Source organism: Lactuca virosa, chromosome 8, assembly GCF_052849685.1.
Source record: "Lactuca virosa cultivar CGN04683 chromosome 8, Lactuca_virosa_CGN04683_v6, whole genome shotgun sequence".
Classification (NCBI taxonomy): domain Eukaryota; kingdom Viridiplantae; phylum Streptophyta; class Magnoliopsida; order Asterales; family Asteraceae; genus Lactuca; species Lactuca virosa.
Genome location: NC_136433.1, coordinates 108,592,064 through 108,602,919, shown reverse-complemented (window position 1 = coordinate 108,602,919; position 10,856 = coordinate 108,592,064). Strand labels below are relative to the sequence as shown.

General features: G+C 34.3%; 1 long non-coding RNA gene across 1 annotated transcript; it reads right to left on the bottom strand.

Annotated features, from left to right (window-relative positions):
- Nucleotides 1-1,356: 1,356 nt before the first annotated feature.
- On the bottom strand, nucleotides 1,357-3,213 carry LOC145133412 (uncharacterized). Its single transcript, XR_013718578.1, has 3 exons — nucleotides 2,700-3,213; nucleotides 2,149-2,166; nucleotides 1,357-1,687 (listed from the first exon to the last, which is right to left on the bottom strand). It is a non-coding gene; the product is annotated as an uncharacterized LOC145133412 (long non-coding RNA).
- Between the last annotated feature and the right edge of the window lie 7,643 nt (nucleotides 3,214-10,856).

Here is a 10,856-nt window from a genome sequence, read left to right as displayed (position 1 = left end):
GTCACATTTTTTTCAACATTTTCTCCAAATTGCCCCATACTTTTCTTTTTGCACTTTGCCACCAACATTCCAAACTTCTCATAATAAGAATAGTTTTCTTTTTCCGTCTTTATTTTTTGGGCTAATACAATTACTTTACTCGACTTAATATCTAAAGCCCGTTAACCCTAGAGGTGCACAAAAAAACCAGTTCAAGATCCGAACCGGTAAACCGGTCCACGATGAACCGAACCGGTTTAGGAACCGAACTACTGGTTTACACCCGTTTGAGATTTTAGTGATTGAAACCGGTTTAGTATCCGTGAACCGGTATAGAACCAATCGAACCGGTTTAGAACCGGTTTAGATAGGTTCGACTATTTTTATGAATGAACCGGTTTACGGGTGAACCGGTTTTGACTTCGTTGACCTGAACCGAACCGGTTAAAAGAACCGATCCGGTTCGAAAAAAAAAACCGGTTTGTGCATCTCTAATTCACCCCATGCAGAACATAGTTTTCTTTTTCCGTCTTTATTTTTTGGGCTAATACAATTACTTTACTCGACTTAATATCTAAAGCTCATTAATCACATGCGGAGCATGGGCTTCTCCTAGTTGTATTTAATGGATGTGGTTTTTGTTTCCACTTGACAAAACTGCACAAATGGTCCCTGTGGTTAGGGGTGCAAACGAGCCGAGCCGAGCCCGAGCCTGGTCAGGCTCGGCTCGGGCTCGATTAAGTTATATGAGGCTCGAGCTTGAGCTCGGCTCGATTCGAGCTTCTTGTACCGAGCTCGGCTCGAGCTCGTAAATAATTATACAAGCTCGACTCGGGCTCGGGCTAGGCTCGTTTTTTGTCTGACGTCCCTAAATAAGCTTAAGCTCGACTCGAGCTCGTTAAGAAGCTCGTTTACTAATACCCTAAATCCCTAATCCCCAAATATGTTTTTATTTTAATATATAAAAATAATAATAAATTATATTATATAAAGGCTCGTTTAGGCTCGCGAGCCTAATCGAGCTTAGTGACACAGGCTTGAGCTCGAGCTCATTTAATAAACGAGCTTAATATTAAGCTCGAGCTCGGCTCGTTTAAAATCGGTTTCGAGTCGAGCTTTTAACGATCCGATCCCGAGTAGCTCACGAGTAGCTTGACTCGTTTGCACCCCTACCTGTGGTTAGCTGAAAATTGTCACTTTGGTCGAAAAAAGTTTGGACTAGCACCAGGAGTCCAAACATTTCATTTTGTTGCGAGTTTGGTCCAGTTTTCTATAAACTTTTTCATAATGACTATTTTGCCCTTGTTTTTTTCTTTTTTAGTTTTTTTATTATTTAAATATTTTTTTGATTAAAAGAAAGAATAAAAAAGAAAATTTGCATTTTCTATTTTATTTTTATAACTTTTATAACAAAATAAAAAAAAATAAAAATGAAAAATCTCTCTCTCTCACACACATCCAAACATACAAACACACACAAACTCTCTCTCTCTCTCTCTCTCTCTCTCTCTCTCTCTCTCTCTCTCTAAACCAACAACCAACTTCTGTGTTCGTGTATGCCTCTTTTTCTCTGATTCAAACACATCAACAAAACTCTTATTATTCAATTGAAGAACTACCACAAATCGCCTCTTTTTCAAGACCTGCAAACCAAACAACAACTTTTCCCCAAGTTTTCCAACTATTCCCCTGATCGACCTCTCTAAATCTGAATCAAAATAGCTCCTCGTTGGTATTAAAAACAATCCAAAATTAACGTAAACATTGATAAAATTAAAAAATAGAGCAGCCTTCTTAGAAGCTCATATATTTTTCAAGACTGAATTCCTCCAAAGCCAGGTGGCAATTTGTTATTATACCCCTTGGTAAAATAACATACTTACTAGTTTTTTTGATGCAAAGTCATCAATTATAGTATCAAGATTCAAGTCCAAGAAATCATTTTTATACCCCTTGGTTTGACATTATCTTGTTCATTTTCTTATAAGTTAGAAGAATTTAAGGTTTTTTTTAATAAACTTATTCATGGTACTTTTTTGAGTTTCAATAAATAGTTTGCCTTTTGATTTTTTAGTTTTTCACTTCACATATATTTTCTAGGAATCATTTTTAACATATACAAGTAGTAGAGGTCATAGATTAAAAAGGTGAAATGAGAGTATATGTAACCTGCTCTGCTGGAAACTGCTGTATAAGAAAATGAAATACAAAAGAAATCAAAATACACATCAGAAATCTAAAAAATCATAATAAGATAGTGCAAAAATTCAAGACAGTTGCTATGTAAGAAATCTGAAATTCATAATATAACTGTGTTACAATAAGAAATCCAAATGCGACAAAAATCAAAATAATCAAAGTCACAGCAACATATGAAAATAAAATCAAATTTAACAATCAAAGAATACAACATAAACCAGATTAATCAAAGTCACATGCATCAAATTAAAAAAGTCGAGTTTGACAGTCAGAAAATGCAGCAGAACAGAACATTTATAATATGAGTCACAACATCAGATTACGAAAGACTCAATTTTAACAGCCAAACAATCAAAACTTGTATCACAATATATGAAAAAAAAAATCATAATTTGCATCTGATTAAAAACTTGAATTCAACAGCCTTAAATATCGATATTTGTATTACAGGGTAAGAAAAAAAATGGAATTTTGCATCAGATTAGATAATAATCGAATTTAACAAGAAGCTTTAAACATACATTGCTTCAGAAGGTAATTGCGTGATTTGCGTCTTTGAATTCTCTGATTCTCAAACTGATTCAGTCTTCTATAAAGAAATAGAAATCAAAGGGGTATTTTTGAGAATAAAAAATAAGAGTTGACTGAGATATGAACCGTTAGATCAGAAATCAGAGGGGAAATCGATCAGGTCTCAACTCTCAATCGGTGCAAGGGTCAAGGCCACAAAATCTTGACAACTCTCAACTCAAGGGAAAAATCCATCAGATGGGGAAGAAAGAAATCGTGCGATCAGAAATCAGAAAAGAAGAAGAAGAATAAGAAATCGACAAATCACATAAAAAATCAAGTAACCGTTGTTGGCTGGAGTCTGGAGTGGTAGCGCTGCAAATGCATTTGGAATTTCCATAGAAATCGCTTATGAGCCTTGGAAATCAGAATTCACATCGCACGCTTGACGCTACGTATTAGAAGAGGGAGTGGTGCGGTGCATTCCCTCCTTCACTGCCACCCCTTTCACTGCCACGTTGGCGACAAGTCATTTCATGCCAAATAATTGTGGTTTCATGCCACACTTCTTTACTTATTTTTATTTTTAAATAAATTAAAATTTTAGTTTTAATTAAAAACAAAAGATTTTATTAATTAAAAATAAAAACAATTACATTACTTAAAAAAACATGACATTAAAATAAAATCCTAGAAAATTAGAAAATAAAAAACTAGAAAGCTTAAACCTATAACTTAAAAAAACACATGAAATGATTAAAAACTTGGAAAACAACTAGAAATTAATCACGATTAGCGTAACGTTTTTTCACGTCTTCCTTCATCGCCAAAACAATTTGAAGCGCATCCCCATTCATATTCGACGTGTCCATCGCTAGCACTCTCAGGTCGCTGTCCCTTTGTTTCTGACTCTCTCTATCCGAAGCAAGTTGCAAAAATTTATCCATTTTATCCTTTATGCCTTGCACATTCTTGCCCATTTCTTTCAAGTCATTCAATTCTGACGTTTTGCCCTTGCCTTTGTTTTTTGTTTTGTCCCTCCCTTCTTATTGGTCGGGGGGTGGTGACACTTGAACGGGCTCATTCTCGTTGAGATCGAAACCAACACGAGCATCCGATGAAGTGTGTTCAGATTCGGAAGTTCTTGACCGTTTTGATCCACTATACATGTGCTCGTCGCTTGTTTTTAGAATTTGCCATTTTTTGTTGCCTTCGAGTAGATTCCAAACTTCAAAAAACTTGAAAGTCTTCTTTTGCTTTTTTTGGTAAATGTTAAAAGCTTTTTCCAAAATCACATCGTCACTTTCGCCGCTTTTCCATTGTCGTTTCATGTTGTTATACAAATCGTTAAACAACATGACGCCTTTGTTCATCTTTCCCCATTTTGAGTAGACTTGATGTTTAGAACGATATGGTTGTAGGTTCATTTCTTTGTGGAACCTAGCTCTTACGCGCATCCAAAAACGATCATGTTTTTGGTCCCCTCCCGTCTTCGCGTCTTCTGAAACGTCAATCCATGATTGTGCTAATACTAACACTTCTTGAGGTTCCCACATTTTAGATTCCGCCTTCTCTTTTCTTTTATTTCCTGTTTGAGAAGGTTGAGTTTGTGGAACAAATTCTGGTTCAGATTCGGAAATGGGTGTTTGTGGTTTTGATTGTGTTTGTGGAACAAATTCTGGTTGAGAATCAAAATCAAAAAGATCAAAATCGGGGTCAAATTGTGGTTGTGTTTATGGAAATGGTTGTGTAGGGCGTTGTGGTTGTTGGATATGTTGCGGAAAATATGGAAGCATACCCCCGTAGTAGTGATAGAAATGAGGTGAAAAAACCGGTTGATCAAGTGAAGGTATTGAAGTTGTGGTTTTTCTAGTGGGTGTTTTTTGGTTATTGAGATTTTTAGAGGATGACATTTTTGTGGGTTTTAAAATAAAGAAGATGGTAAAAATATAAAATGTTTATGAGGTTTTTGGGTTAAAAGGGTGTTATTTATAGTGTTAATTAAATACAAGAAACTAGGGTATTTACCCACACATAAATTAGCCACACATGTAAATGTGTGGGTAAATACCCACACATGTTTATATATGTGCTGGTAATCTTCAGTTATATTTTTTTCATAGGCCTACACTTAATATATGTTGGTAGTATTTTTTAGCCACATTTTATATTAGTGGGGAAATTTTCCCCCAAATTTATGATCGACTAAATTTAGAATACCCACACACGTATCAAATTTTAATTATGTGTTTGTAATTTACCTACACATAAATAAAGATTGGAAGTATGTGTGGGTAATATATTGTCCTTTACCTACGTATAATATTTATATATAAATATGTGGTTAAATAGATTAAATAGTATTTTTTTTATAAATGACGTGGTAAATTAAATACCTACACATGTTTATATATATATATATATATATATATATATATATATATATATATATATATATATGTGTGTGTGTGTGTGTGTGTGTGTGTGTGTGGGTAATAAACGCATATTCTGTACACATAGTAAATGTGTTGATGAAAGTTAAATGACGTGGAAGTCAAAATTATAATCTTCGAATTAATGTTATACCCGATAACCTTATCAGAACATAACAAATATCAAATCTGGAGAAGATCGACACGATCTCTTCCGAAATTGGCGTGCCCATGGCTATAGATGGATAGAGACAGTTGTTCCATCTGATTCGGCCTCCAAAAACCCTATCAAAACCTTACAAATATCGAAGGTAGAAGACAGTTCTAGGAATGAGGAAGGAGATTGACGGTAATGAAATCCAGTGCTTAGAGTTCAGGGCAGTGTGAAATATTCGACAATTCCAAGTACGTTTACCATTTTTAGCTTCATTTGTTGACAATATAGTTTATGTTATTTGGATCGACACTTTTATTGGATTAATATAGTTGTTGTCTTGTTGATGTCCCTAACATACAGTACTTCTCCATACCTATGATATCTATATTGATTATGCATACAAGATTCACATTCATCGATACAATTAATATTCTTCTACCTATTCTAAGTGATTTGATGTTTAGGGCATTATAATATGCGATGTGTATATAGTCTCTTCCATGAATCCTTCTTGCAGATTTGAAAAATTGTAGTCAGATTACTATAAGGCATGTAAACAACATTAATGAATAGCAATTAGCAAATAACTTGCAATCAGCATAAAAAACTTCACTTTCCATACAAGAAAAAAAAAACAATTCATATACACATGAGCAAAACTTACAGTAATCAGATTCAGTCATTCAAAAAATAAATTAGCATTTAACAAAGTAACAAAAAGTACAGTTCAAAATCAGAATTTGGAGCAAATCTTCCAGTTTAGTCAGAATTATCATAAATAAAACTTCAATATATGAAATATGGGGTAGTGTGTCTTTTGTGTTTAAAGTGTGAACATCTATGAAATTTAACCAAGCTCAGGAAAGTAATGACATTATGAGATTATGAATGACATTATGAGATTATGAGGGGGTGAGTGTATTTCCTTCTACCGTATGTTTGGTGTGAGATTGGGCCAAAGGATTTCATAGTGGGTTTATACATAAATCTTTGGTGTTTTCAGTTCTAGGATATATTGTCTAATACACTATTAAAGTGTCTCTTTCATTTGACATTGTTCTTTTGGCGGAGTCATTTCTTTTCAACAAGTATCTTGGGGATTGAATTACATTGTGCCTCGTTAAAGTTAGATAAAGTTTGGTTGTTGCCAAACTAAATGCATTTGTTTTCAAATAATTAAATGATACAGACTAACTACTCATGCAATATGGCACTCGTTAAGTCACATTTTGAACACAAACGCTGGCCTATTTTTGATGCTTCTAAATGATACAGACTAACTACTCATGCAATATGGCACTCGTTAAGTCACATTTTGAACACAAACGCTGGCCTATTTTTGATGCTTCTAAAGGACCCATGTCTCAACCATCTCATCTCCGAATTACTAGCACCAATTCCTAATCCCGTACCGGTCCCGAACCGGAACAGGTCCCGAAAACGAACCAATTATATATAATAGGTCTGGTACCGGTTCTTTGATTTACATGGAATCGACATTTAGTGTTAACGGTTCCGGTACCAAGAAAACCCCGATTATCCCGACTTAGAACCAAATACTAATTTGTATTTAACAATTTCCATATCATTTGAGAAATAGGGACGAGCTATAAAAAAATCTGGATTTATACTCCCTTGATTTCCTTATAATATAATAACTAGCAAATCCATACCTAAGATAAACATTATCATAAAATAACAATCCTAAACCAAATACGTTTATCTACAGGCCATCTAAACTCCGGAGAGCATGGTTAAAAAAATAAATTGTCTACAAGAATCCAATAGACTAACATATATAGTGTCTTCTGAACAAAAACAAAATCAAGAGATCTTTGTCAAATCACTACCCTATAGTAGCAGACATCACCTTGCCACTTTTTTAACATTTAACATTGTTTTATTTTGCATGCACTAGCCAACGATTCTCATTTTATATAATTAACACTATCCATGCATTCTAAATAAAATAAAATAAGGACATATATAAATTGTATATTAGTGTTTTGATCGATGGTGATTCTGATGATCAAAATCTTAATAGCGACAAAGATGACTCTTTTGCATGATTTTCTTTATAGTTGTAGGTTAGATTTTTGTAACAATCTTTTTATTGTTAAATTTATTATTATCGATTGAGTTATAAAATGTTTATTTTTTTTAAAGTTGTAAAGAGCATAATGTCAAAAAGAGGCGGAAGAGGTAGACAAAGTGGACTGGGTAGACAAGATGGAGAATGCACTACTCTTTACAACACAACAAATTCAGGTAACATTTTATTCACTTTTCCTCAAAAAATCTTTATTACATTAAATATGTATGTTTCTATCGTGGGTAGGGTTGTTAATTGGGTCGACCCGATCGGGTTTAGGGTTAAACAAATTGAATCATATTTTTTTAATTTTGACCCTAAACCCGACCATATTAAGGTACTTGTTAGCCTCGTTAAAATGTGAAATGAATTTCTGTTATGCCATTTTAGTAAAGAGTAAATTACACGAATGGTCCCTATGGTTTGGGGTAATTTGCACGTTTGGTCCCTAACTTATTTTTTTAACTCGGAAGGTCCCTATAGTTTGTTTTGTTGCGCGTTTGGTCACTGTCTTACCTAAAAGACTATTTTGTCTTTGATTTTTTAATTTATTTAAATAAGGTGGATATGTAAGGTAAGGTAAGGTGAGGTAGAAGTGGGGTTGAGGGTGTGTTTATTTAAATAAATTAAAATATTAATGGCAAAATGGTTTTTTAAGGTAAGACAGAGACCAAGCGCGCAACAAAAACAAACAATAGGGACCTTCCAAGTTAAAAAAATAAGTTAGGGACCAAACGTACAAATTACCCCAAACCATAGGGACCATTCGTGTAATTTACTCTTTAGTAAATAAATTGCATTTATAGGAACTTAAAATGTAAGTTTAAAAAAAAAATATGAATTGTGGTCACATTCACATAATCACTTAGAAACACCACAACATACTTTGTATTGTTATGCCATTTTAGTAAATAAATTACATTTACTAATATAACTGCTACAACAAGATCCAATCCCTCAAATATCAAAGTATCAACGTCATCCAATATCATGTATAAGTAACAAGTTTTTGTTTCTATTTATGACACTAATGTTTTGATCGTGACTAATTCTTTAGCTTTGTCTACAACAAACGTGGTTATAGAGCGATCTCAAACAATCAAGCAACAACCTGGTTAGAAAATATGTTCAATTTTACAATTTAATATAATTTATTATGTCATGTTGTAAATATAAACTTACTTTTACTTGCTTATAGACCCAATTTCTGAGACCGAACAAGAACATGGTACTGAACAAGAACATGATACTGATACTACATGCACCAAACGTGGATTGACATGTGGCAAGGGTGCACGAAAGACAATGAAAGCGGCCAAGAAGAGATTGACAGTGAAGTTCAATTTTAAAACAAGGCACGTTTGATGTTTGAAGTTTGAACTATGTTATAATTTTCTTAAGTCTATTTATAACTAGTTTTTTAGTTAGTAGTTGAAGTATTTCAATTTTCATAGTTGAACTTTTTATTTGTGGTTTGAATTTTGAACTATGTTATAATTTTTTTTAATGAAAAATAATATGGTGCCCATATATGTTCCTAATTACACCAATCCATTTTGTATTTGTTTGTGCATATTGGATCATTATTACCTACATATATTACTGTTAATGCCCACATATAACTACATTTTTACCAACATATCCATATTTTTTTCCAACACATAAAAAATTAATACCTACACATCTACAAGATTTACCTACACATAAAATACTTTTACCAACACATCTTTTATAACACGTGTCACTTAACACTTTTTAGGGGCATGCCACGTAATTTGCCACGTTGGCATCCACGTCATCAATGAACGCCCATGTCAACATCCATGTCATCAGACACGTCATCAACCATGTCATCTTCCCAAAAAATCATACGAGACCTTTACCAACACATAAGTATTAGTTTTACCTACACATACATGTGTAGGTATTGCTTACTCTATGCCTACACATTAACTATGTGTGGGTAAATATCTATATCTACAGTCATGAGCCAACACATGTTAACACTTAATTTATGTGTAGGTATAGATAATTTCCAACACATAATGGGCTTTTACCATCACATAATATGTGTGAGTAAAGGGCTAAATTTCTTGAAGAAATGACTGTTTGCAAACGGTCCAAAAGTTCCAACCAATCAAATCTCTCCATGGACCGCTCCCTTCCACAGCCGCATTGCGGCCTCAACCGCACCCATGGGGCGGTGTTTGTGCTTACGTGTCAAAAGGACTGCGGCCTCAGCCAGTGACGGAGCTTGAAGTTATGATTTGGGGGGGCCGAAAATAGAATACGTATATAAATTGAAGAACAGGGGGGGGGGGCTAAAGTCAAATTTTATAGTTTTGGGCATAATATGTAACATTTTCAATAATATATGGACTATATATAAAAAAAATTAGGGGGGGCCACAGCCACCCCCTGGCCCTATATATGCTCCGTCCATGGCCTCAGCCGCAGCCACTCCGCCTGGTCTTACAACTCTCGCTTTCTCAGTTTTCCTTTGGCGTCTGGGCCTGATAATGTTAGGATTGGGCCTTGAACTAGTGGATTAGACTAAAAAATAATGGGCTAGTTTAATATAACTAGTATAAAATGGGGGCCCTTTGGCATTTGGGGGCTAGGGTGGTCGCCCAGCTTGCCCAATGCCCATTTGGGCCGGCCCTGGTTATCACCAATACACTATTGAAAGTATAAGCTAGACAGACTTGTCATCAAGAATATAGTTTAAGTTGGTAATTATGTTAGGTAGTTAGTGGTCAGGAAATCAGTTAAGATTGGTTATTTATGGATAGTTAGTTAGTTATTAAATGGTAGTTATGGTTTGTTATTGCCAACCACCAATTAGTGCAGAGTTGAAATGATTACAAAGCGTTAAGATGGTATATATGTGTGTATGTATCAGTGTAAAGACGTTGAGTTATTAATGAAAACATAGGTGTTTATTGTGCAAAGAAAGGTCTGTTCACACATATTATTGCAGCGATTTTCTGTAATGTTTTATTCGTCTAATTAACACCAACATACATGTAGCATGAAGCATAACCGGATTATTTTCTATCTATTTTGGAGAGATTTATCATTTTCCTTGGTCAAATTATGGAATTAGAGGGTTGGTTAGAATCAACTGAAGATGAAGCGGTTAGTCCTGATGAGGTTATACCAACACCAAAAAACTTATAAAGTCGGGTTCTTATTTCAACCACACAATATTTAACACTTATTCATGTTACAAAATAAGGGAACACAGTATACCCCTTTAAGTACAAAATAAAGTATGTTACAAATACTAACAACTACAAGGTGTAGGACCCAAATATTACTAGAACAAGTGATGGCACTCACGATTTGAGCGGAACAAGTAAAGTGCATGATTATATCCATGTTATATCACTGTATCCAAGGACATCACATGCCCTATAAACAAACACAAAAGCGTAAATACACCAACAAGTATTTCTGAACTTTCCTGAAAAGACCAAAGAAGTTT